This window comes from Dermacentor albipictus, chromosome 5 (genome assembly GCF_038994185.2).
Source record: "Dermacentor albipictus isolate Rhodes 1998 colony chromosome 5, USDA_Dalb.pri_finalv2, whole genome shotgun sequence".
NCBI classification, from domain to species: domain Eukaryota; kingdom Metazoa; phylum Arthropoda; class Arachnida; order Ixodida; family Ixodidae; genus Dermacentor; species Dermacentor albipictus.
In genome coordinates, this window is record NC_091825.1 from 8,007,418 (window position 1) to 8,017,461 (window position 10,044).

At 44.9% G+C, this 10,044-nt stretch overlaps 1 long non-coding RNA gene across 2 annotated transcripts; it reads right to left on the minus strand.

Moving 5' to 3' along the window:
• Positions 1 to 109: 109 nt before the first annotated feature.
• Positions 110 to 8,246, minus strand: LOC139060388 (uncharacterized). 2 transcript variants are annotated; one of them, XR_011514771.1, is made up of 3 exons: positions 8,153 to 8,246; positions 2,116 to 2,215; positions 110 to 180 (listed from the first exon to the last, which is right to left on the minus strand). It is a non-coding gene; the product is annotated as an uncharacterized lncRNA (long non-coding RNA). The 2 variants fall into 2 exon arrangements; XR_011514772.1 differs by lacking the exon at positions 110 to 180 and adding an exon at positions 1,743 to 1,803.
• Between the last annotated feature and the right edge of the window lie 1,798 nt (positions 8,247 to 10,044).

The window sequence follows — 10,044 nt, forward strand, 5'->3', positions numbered from 1 at the left end:
CCGACGATGTCACCGTGCTGGTCAGGTGGTCCCAGTGCAGTGCACGTGGTACAGCTTCCTTCGACTTGTTTCGTCCGATGAAGCCAGCAGGGCAGACAGCCAGAGGTAGCAGTAGATAGGCCTGATGCAGCACATGCTCAGACCCTGCGTCGACGAATCTGGTCCTCGACAGCACGATCTCTGCGATCAGAAAAAATTTGATCAGCATCCGCGCTCGTCTGGTGCTTCCAAGTCCACTATGATATATGCAACTGAGCCTGTGTTAAATAATAATTTGCAAGATAACAGATCATAATTGTATACTGGGAGTCATTTGACACAACTGTATTACAACTAGTTTCCATGTAATAACATGAAAATTTCTATATGTATTTGCGCTTAAAAACTCTTATATCCACACTTTATCCGTAATTGTATTGCTACACCAGCCACTTCCATGCCTGTCTGGGAGATCGGAACTTTGTCAAGCCGAAGAGAATTCGGCTTTTATCCCAGCTCTCCCTTTTTCACTTTGTATCCAGTGGTGAAAATAAAAAATTATGATGATGATGATGATGTAGCAGAATATGTTCACAGAAGTGAAATGCCACTGTACTGAATTTTCTTAAACTGAAAGGCATTTGCATTGGGTTGAATGGCGTTTCGATGGGGGATATAAAAAACTTCATACAGCTGAATAATTTGTTCAAGTGACGTTCAAGTGGTAGTTTACTGTATATTGGTTTTCTTGGATAAAAAATTTAGTTGGAAACAGTGCCTTGTATGTCCTCATTTTTTCTTAAACATTGCTCGATGAACAAGAGGTGCAAAAAGAGACCTTTCTATTTTGTTCCTTCCGACCTAACTGGCATTTGGCGAATACCTCTTGCGTGCGGGAGAAAGTAAGGAGGTAGGGGGGGTATATTGGAAAAAGTTTGGCAGTGTCTGGCTCCTCCTGGGGTGGTGTTAGAGGTGTGTATGAACCACTGCTTAGATAAATCGAACTCAGTACCTTTTTCTCAGTACAAGCATTCGTGAATGTTAACTTGTTATTCCAGCAGTTTAAAAATGCCTGCATAGGCCCTATATCACAATATGTCCCAAGCCTCCTATTTTTTTTTATTTAAGAGGACTTGAAAGCATTTGAACTTCAATGATAATGAAAAGAATGTTACAACTTTCAATAGCAAGGGATTGCTGTTATCAAGACTCCACAAAATGATGCAAAAAGAGCTCTTCTGCCATGAACAATTTTCAACATTGTAATTCTGAGAAGCGGTTATTAAGTTTTGAGGAGAAAGCTTGTTGGATGTATGTTCCAGCTTGTAAACCGCGCACAAACTATTTGAGGGTGGTAAGAAGATTTTTTATTGTTTAATATCAAGAGTTGACGAACAGCCACAGTTCAGCAATGTCATGTGTTTTCTCATTTTGAAGAGCTAAAATTATTTCAACATATCTGAGCTATCAACCCTACAATAGCCATGACATTAGCCATTAATCAAGTGGGGGACCAAGATTACAATTTTTATCCTGTGGACTTTTAGTTGGTCTAATAGGGCGATGGTTCATCTCAATATCCCTACTCACCAGAGGGCAACAGGATTGGGACACCACCTGGGCATATGTAGGAATAAAATTAAGGCACCGACTATGTGGGCAATGAAGCTATGAAGCAATGAAGGGATGGTCAGAACATATGCAGTAAGCATTATCATGGTACCACACCTATTGGTGCTGCTGCTGCCTTGCCCGCTGAAGAGGGGCAATCCAGTGGTGATAGTTTTGTAGACAGTGCCATCGACATCATGATGATTTAAAGGTCTGAAATGGTACCATTATGTACATTATTCACATAGCCCAGTGGGTCACTGGACAAACTATGACTGTTTCCCAAACAGAAGATAAATCAGTCCATGCTTGCATGGAAGAAAAATTGCACAAGCTTAGCAAGAGTCAATGACACGAATGCAGGGAAGTGAAACACTGTGGCAACAACAAGGCAAAGAAAAAGAACTGCACGAAGCACAGAGATCTAAGCATCGTGCCAGTGCTGCTAGAGGATTGCTCACTCAATATGAAAGTTCAGTTCCAATCATGCATACTACCTCTTGGTTTAGCTTAAGGATTGCTTACCTCAACAAAATAATGCCTCTTGTCACTCTCAGTTGTCCCCATGAGTTTAAAGCAGTCTTTCACAACCTAGGCTGAGAACACTCCCAGGAAATGTTGTATCCTGTACACAAGCCATGCAAGTTCCTGTAATATTTGAAGGATCCACATCTCACAGTATAACACAAGGTTGTGAAGAAGACAAAGGCATATTGAAATGAGCATGACAGCTCACTGCCTACTGGCAAAGGCTTTGCAAAATTTTTACAGCAATAATGCATTGTGGTGCCTCAGAACCACTGGGATTAGCAAGATTCCGCTGTAACTGGAATGAGAAAATACTGCGTTCTAATTGACTTACAGTGCAGTGTTAAGCACGACAGCAGCACTGCATTAAAGCATCAATGTTCTAATCGATTTTCCTCAAACACGTTATGGTACGAGTTTTAGTGACTAAGCAGCATTTGTACAAAGGCACCAAGCTGGTTTGCTTCAAGAAGTGTCTTCTGATCTATACTTTGAGAAAAAATGTTGCACTTATTGCTGGTTCTTTGGCATGCAAGTCTTAAAAAAATGGGATTAGCAAGCATCTTACTCAGTAACAGAAACTTAGCAAGTGGACCTACTTGGCTTCGACCTTCAGGGTGACAGATAGATGGGCATTGACATGTACAGTCAAAGACATAAGAAAGTGCCTGGGACCTCCAAAATCGTTCGTAATACTGGTCACTTCGTTGTAAAGATTGTACACCACACCGCCGCTAACAATTGAGCTGGCTGGACATGTTAAAGTAGAGAGAACCCTTATTCTATGAATTAAGGAACACTTAGTGAAATAGGTCACTAGTATTTTTGTTTATAGTTTGTGTGGCTGAATGTGCAACTAACATGTCACTAACCTTGCTCAAGTTTAATGTTATTGACGCATGCACAGCAGGAGTTGAACGACGATGACTCGCCTTCCCTTTCTTCTTTTACTCTCTTTATGCCCATTGTGAATTGTATATATTTGTGCACGCTTCAATAAAGGTGTTGTCGGCAGTCAGCGCTCGTTCTGTGTCCTTCCTTGTCCGTGTTTTTTGGTGCTGTTTTAAATATGAAACATCTTTAGCGGCTTTCTTGATGACCGACGCCCGATTTCTACGGCAGACATCCGTTATCCTTGCCTTGAACTAATCTGACTCTATCTCAATTACGTAAGCAAGATCATTCACATAAATAACCCCAAAGAAAGAAATCGAGTGGAGAGAGGTCACATGACCTAGCGGGCCAATTCACAGGCCTGTGCCTTCCAATCTATTGCGCATTGAATGTCGCATCCAGCCAGTTTCGTGCTTGACTGCTGCTGTGTGCGGGTGCCCTATCTTGCTGATACCACAGAAGCGGAAGAGGTGACAGCGGGACTTCACAGAGAAACTCATCCACCGCTCCTTCAAGGATTTTGTTGATGTAACACTGTCCAGTGAGTATGTGATCGAAGAAGGTGGGACCGATTATAGCACCAGCATAAATTCTGAATCACAATTTGGGCAACTACTGGTACTGGTGCCTATTGCACTTCACACAGCGTGGATTGGAGTCCCTCCACTAGTGCGCAATATGCAAATGTACCTAGGCGTTTCGGCAAAAATTGGCTTCATCTGTGCACATGATGTTGCTCAAAAGGTATGATGACTCATGGGCTTTTGCGAGAAATTTAAACGATTCTACGGGTCCCTATCTTCCAAGCATTGTTGCTGGTTAAGGTGGGACGGGTGAAAGGCTGTCATTTAGAATGCTCCAAACTGACTTGGAAATTGGTACCTGGGCGGCCACGTTCCGCATGCTAGCATGAGGATTTGAGGCCATAAATGCTAGAACATCCCTGCGTAGGCTAGGACTCAAACATGGAGTCCTCCGCCTGTTTGTTGAAGCTGCCGGTTTGTCTCAGGTTTTCACAATTTCTGATGATAGTCGATGCATTTGGTCTACCGCCACACTTCCATTAGTGATATACATACTTGTAGTCTTCCTCTTGTTGCCATTTGCAGATGCCAAGGCGAGGATCATGCTTACCGGGTGCTCATTAGAGAAACACATGGCAAATGGGATGGAACAAAACGTACATTTAAATCTTTGCGCTGACGTCAATTCACTTTCGTGGTGACAGGTTCTGTAGCAAAAAAAAAAACATCTGTGCACTTTATCTACGCTAAAACAACAGCTATCACAACTATTTTCCAGGTAACACCAAATGAGACGTGTTACTTCGGCAGGGATGCGGCAGATAAGACATTAGGTCGATCACAATGTTTTTCTTTATTTCCTTTATTTCGTCCTGGATTACTCAGAGGGAGCATGTTGAGGGCGCTGCTTTATGATGCGAGTGGGAGCACAGTCATGTGGTATTCTCCATATTTCACAGGGTTTATTTATCTATCATAAAAAATTAGTACGCAATTAGTATGTCGCTGAAAATATCGCAGTTAGATGTCCCTTGGCTGTGCCTTTAGGTGCCTCATTTATCATTTGATAATTAGGATAGTACATGTCGGCTTAGATAACTAATTAAACGACCGAATTAAATCTGGAACGAAAAAATTACTGGCAGCTACTGCAATGTACTGCAAACAATATGCGCTAGGTTTTCTTCGAGTAACGCATTGCTCTCTTTTTAAATCTTGGTGCATTATAATTAATTGGGACACTCTGTATATATTTACGTTTGCATGTAAGTGACAATGTTCCCATACGTAATAAATGTTGTAAGTTATTAGAAATGTTCTTTTTTTTCATGAGTCGTTGACATTGCTTACTGTAAAGAGAAGCAAGACCGAGACACACAACATTCACGTGCATTTCATACGCCGTGGATAAAAGAGTCTGCTGACGGGGTCAGTGAAGTTTATAGGTTTCATTCATGATCAAAAAAGCACGCAAAACAATTTGAAGCATCGTGAGCATACAACAACATATTCATTCTCTAGACATAGGCTATCCATACCGTTAGAAATAATTCTTAATTGGCTGCCTCCATCTCTTTCAAAAATATTATAAACTTTCTCCTGTGTGTATATTTAAATATATTGCATATGTGCATGGTGTTTACAGTGGAAATTTAAAATAATGTTGAAGTGAGAAAGTATGGATGAGGCAGCCACCGCGTGTCCCCCTATTGTCAGGATTTGAAGAAATAAAGTGACCCGCCGTGGTTGCTTTGTGGCTATGGTGTTGGGCTGCTAAGCTCGAGATCGCCACATCTAATCCCGGCCACGACGGCCACATTTCGATGGGGGCGAAATGTGAAAACACCAATGTACTTAGATTTAGGTACATGTTAAAGAGCCCCCCGTGGTCCAAGTTTCCGGAGTCCCCCACTATGGGGTGCCTCACAATGAGATCGTGGTTTCGGCACATAAAACCGCATAATTTAATATTCTTTTTTGCAGAAATAATCGAAAATAATAATTAAAAGCCGTTCAAATCTGCGCCAAAAGGATGCAGTGAGCTATTAGCCTCAGTAAAATTTCAAGTGAAAAAGTCGAGGAAAGTGAAAAGAAACCTCAAATGATGTGGGTGACAAAGCACTGGTATTGGCACTTTAGGTGTGTGTGTGGGGGGGAAGGGGGAGGGAGGCTTCGCCTAGGGTAGGGGGCTCAGCCCCCCCCCTCTCCCTGGAAATCTCCAGAGGGGGCTCGGGCCCCCGAGCCACCCACATAGTCGCCGCCTATGCTACTATGTTAACATGGATGGTATTATATGTGCATTTCTCAAGTGAATAAATTAAACAAAGTACAAGTAGTTCATTTTCAGGGGAAGCAACATTGAAGCAATCAATTTTGCATCCTTCCATTTTAAGGTGAAAGCCTTAGATGCCTATGCTTCAAGGTCTCATTGTGAGGTACAGAAAATATCATGTGACCCAAAGAAGACCAGAAGCGAACGAAAACATGTCCAGCCATGTATAAGACATGATTAATGATTATCGAAGTTATCACTATGTGGTACCTGTTTCCAAGTTCCTGTGATGATGTCAAAGGTTATTTCAGATGCACTGCTTCATCACTATCATTATATACAGTTCTTTCATATGTGAATGCATAGCTAGCTTGTAGAAGACAGGTAGGTAGAACCATAACGCAGAATGGACCATTTGTTAAAGAATTGGTTTTCTTCAAATGACGATCCATCTATAAGATTTTTATAATGAGTGGGACATTGCACCAAACTGGTAGCCCATGACGGTGAGGTGCTCATCGTTACCAACCTTCTAGTGAAAAAAATATACTTTCGAAGAACTCCCAAGAAAAGAAATGTATAGATATTGTTTTATGATGGCCCTAGAGAGTGCGCTTTATGCTTGAGAGGGTGAATGTTGCAAGTTTACAGAGATGCTGAGTGCATAATTGAATCATAGTGTCCGTAATTATGTATGTTGATGCTAGTTTTTCATGATAGATATACAATGGAGCAAAACTGTTTAATAGCTAGTGCTGTGGGTAGCTGAACGGCGAGAGAGAGAGAGAAGGGAAGACGGAAAGGCACGGAGGTTAACCAGACTGAGTCCAGTTTGCTACCCTACACGTGGGGAGGGGAATGGGGAGTGAAAGAGAAAGAACTTAGGTGTAGGATGTGTATAGTCGGGCCCTGAAGTCTGTTCAGCGCTTTTTCACTGAACAGTGAAATGCACATTATTGCAAGGACCTGAACTTTAATCAAAGTGGTGACAATAGTGGTCAAAGTTTTCTTATTATTTGTACTAATGCAATGTGAAGATGGGGATCATGATCCTGGCAACGAAAAATGAAAATTAGTATGACAGCGGTCATTGTCAGCTTAAAGAACTGGGTGGACAGACAGACATGGGAAACCAGCACTTAAGTGGTGTCGGAGCAAAGTTGGAACTTATGGCTGAGCCAAGTAACTTATAAGGGCTGTGGCGCACATGATAGCTGCGCGGGTATGATATACTAGAAATCATCAAGCAGTATCTGCCACATGGTGTCAGCGCATGCTGCCTGCACTGATAGATCTCCCACCGAGCTCCTACATCTATACGAATACAGAGCTACAAAATGCATGCCGAGATGCAGGATCCGTCCAGTAAAGAGAACAAATTCGCCAGTCGCTTAATATGATATTGACCGACACCTACAGAAGTCGCTTAATCATTTAAATTACTAGGTGAGAATGACTTGGTTCGACAGGCAAGGTTCTGACTGGTGTTGTATAAGTCGCAGGTCGCTTTTTAAGTCGCGACGATAGATTGGATTTTTTACAAGCACAGCTCCAGGAGGGCACATGCAACCGGAGGCCTCAGGAGAGGACCTGAGGTTATAATAAATCAGGCGGCGCAGGATCCCCAGGGCACCCAAGGTGTAGTGGGGAGATAAAAGCTGGAAGCAGGATGGTCCGTAGATTGGAGTGGCGGGGGCCTAAGCGTGCTGGACTTAAAATAAATATTATTACGTCCAGCCGTCAACTTGTGACGCCAAGACTTCTGCAACAGCTGTCAGAAGTTTGCCGTTTGACATACTAAGGCAGCAGCGGAAGCGGACGAAGACACAGAAACGTGAAAAAAAAGACCCCACGCTACAAGTTAGTAGTATTTTAAAGTTTAAATTATGGCAATTGAATAACGCGCAACTGAGCCCTCTCGAAGCGTTCGATGCATGGAAAAATTCGCGAGGACGGTAAGATACCAGTGTGACAGAGGCACAAGCAAGGAACGAAAACGCACACACAGGGCTAACTGTGAAGATGCTATATATTTTGCTATATATGTAATATATGCTATATCTATCAAGTGACTAGTGCCATGCTCTAATCTTCAAAGGTCGCAATGCTTTCGCAATGAAATTGTTGACAGTGTGCGCTGTGTGTGTATCTTCTGTTCTGGCTCACTGCTGATCGCGATCACGCCCGATCCTGATCGAATTTCGCGGTCGTGATTGCCTCCTTTGGACAAAATGAGCGAGAGACCCAATCACAGTCGAGAGTTTCGATCCGGATCGGTGCCGATCGCGATCAGAAGTATACGTGTGACACTGGTAGTGACAGGGCAACGCCATATCATACTCGCCTTCACGGGAGACCACTGACGAAACGACAACAATCGTTCGCGCCAGTGCACTGTGCCAGCAACACCCAAGGAGACGCACGAGGAAAACTTGTACACGACGCATGGATCGCCAGCCGACACATGGCAAAATGCCGCCACGCCAGGGCACGCCTAGGGACAGAACGAGCAAAGAAACTGCTCCTCCGTGGTACCTAGGCAAAGGGAGAAATTTCAGGCGCAAACGCCCCCAGATTTTCTCTCTCGCACCCGCTGAAACGACTGGCCAATCCCGTGAACTGGCGTTTCCTCTAATGACCGTCTCGTCTCCGATCCGCGAGCGGCACCGCGAGACGACATGTTCATTTGAGGAATCGCCAGTCGTCTCTGCGCAGGCGCGAGAAAGAGCGGGCGCGAGAGAGAAAATCTGGGGACTTCTGCTTCTTGCATACTGGCCTCGCGCTCCAGCACTGGAAAAGCTGGCGCCACCGTCGGCGCGACGTGCTATTAGGGATCACGTGGACATAGCGTCCGCCTTGGCTGCTTCGGGAGCGCCGAAGCGAGCTCAAAACGAGAGTTTAAATTCCCTCGTACACTGCGGTCCTCATTTAGTGGCGAGATTATCCCGCTTCGAGTGTCTCCTTTACAACGCTTGAAAGCACTACAATAGGTTGTGGCTGCCTTTGAAGGCGCGCAACATGGTAGGCTACTGCTCGGTGCCGCAATGGCGGACGTGCGCAACGGAGCCCGGTGTCAGCCTTATTCACACGTAGCCGCAGGACAAGAAGCTGCGTGAAGCTTGGCTCGCGAAACGAAAAAAAACTGGCTGTGGCTTAGCTAAGGTTAAGCCCAGGATGCGAAGCATACTAGCCTTTATTTTAACGCGACAGCGTTAAGGAGCTCGTGTCGCAGAAAAGCCGGTGTCGTCGGCGTCGGCTCAGGCGTGTGGCGCTTGCTCAGGCGCACATTTCGTTGTCGCGCCGAACGCTGCGTTGCTCGACGCTCACCGCGTCCGATGCGGGGCGCGTAGTCACTGCGCCGTAGCAAAGCTACCTAGAAACAGTCTGTAGCACGCCGCAACCCTCGCTTCTCTTTCCAACGAGCAGCTGTGTCTCCAGGAGGCATCTCACCTCGTGAGTGTCTAGCAGAGGCAAGCGCAGCTGCTTATATACCGCCGCGACTCCGCGAGCGACGGCGCGAGTTGAAGCTCCGTTTCTCCTCTGTCGTGACGTCACTGTGTCACGTGGTCAGCCTTGAAAGCGACGCCGCGAGCGACGGCGCGAGTTGGAGTCCCGTTTCTCCTCTGTCGTGACGTCACGGTGTGACGTGTATTGAAGGCGACACCGCCGCGCCTGAGGAGCTGGGTTGAGCTCTAGTAACATGCTTCGCATAAAACCGGCAAACAGTCATCGGCTACAACTCGGGTATGCAGCAAGCACAGACGCGAGGAAGATTTCTGCTACGGCGCCGGTTCTGCGATGTTCTGAAAACGCGCACTGAGACGCTCGCCCGAGTCCGCTGCCCGACTAATGTCATGACGATTTGGTTTATGAACGTGTCGATGCTGTAGATACTGGCAAGTTCACTGGAGTGGAAAGGGAGTGGTAAGAAGCACATTAAAAAAAGCATGGCATATGGTCATGTTTGTGTTATGAATTATGCACTGGATTACAAAAAAGGAGCAGTGGGAAATTGCAGGCTGAGAACACCGATAAACATACAGTGCGACGCAACTCGAGAAATAATACTGAAAGTTCAAAGAATTTAGAAGAAAAAAATATTGAATCGTCGCGACGGCACATCACAGTCCCTGTAGGCGTCGAAGTCGCTATAATGAATTTGCTTTTGAACCGCTCTGATAGCACCCACGACACAATGATTGCTTGTATACTGTCAAATGCTCATATTCTGCGGCC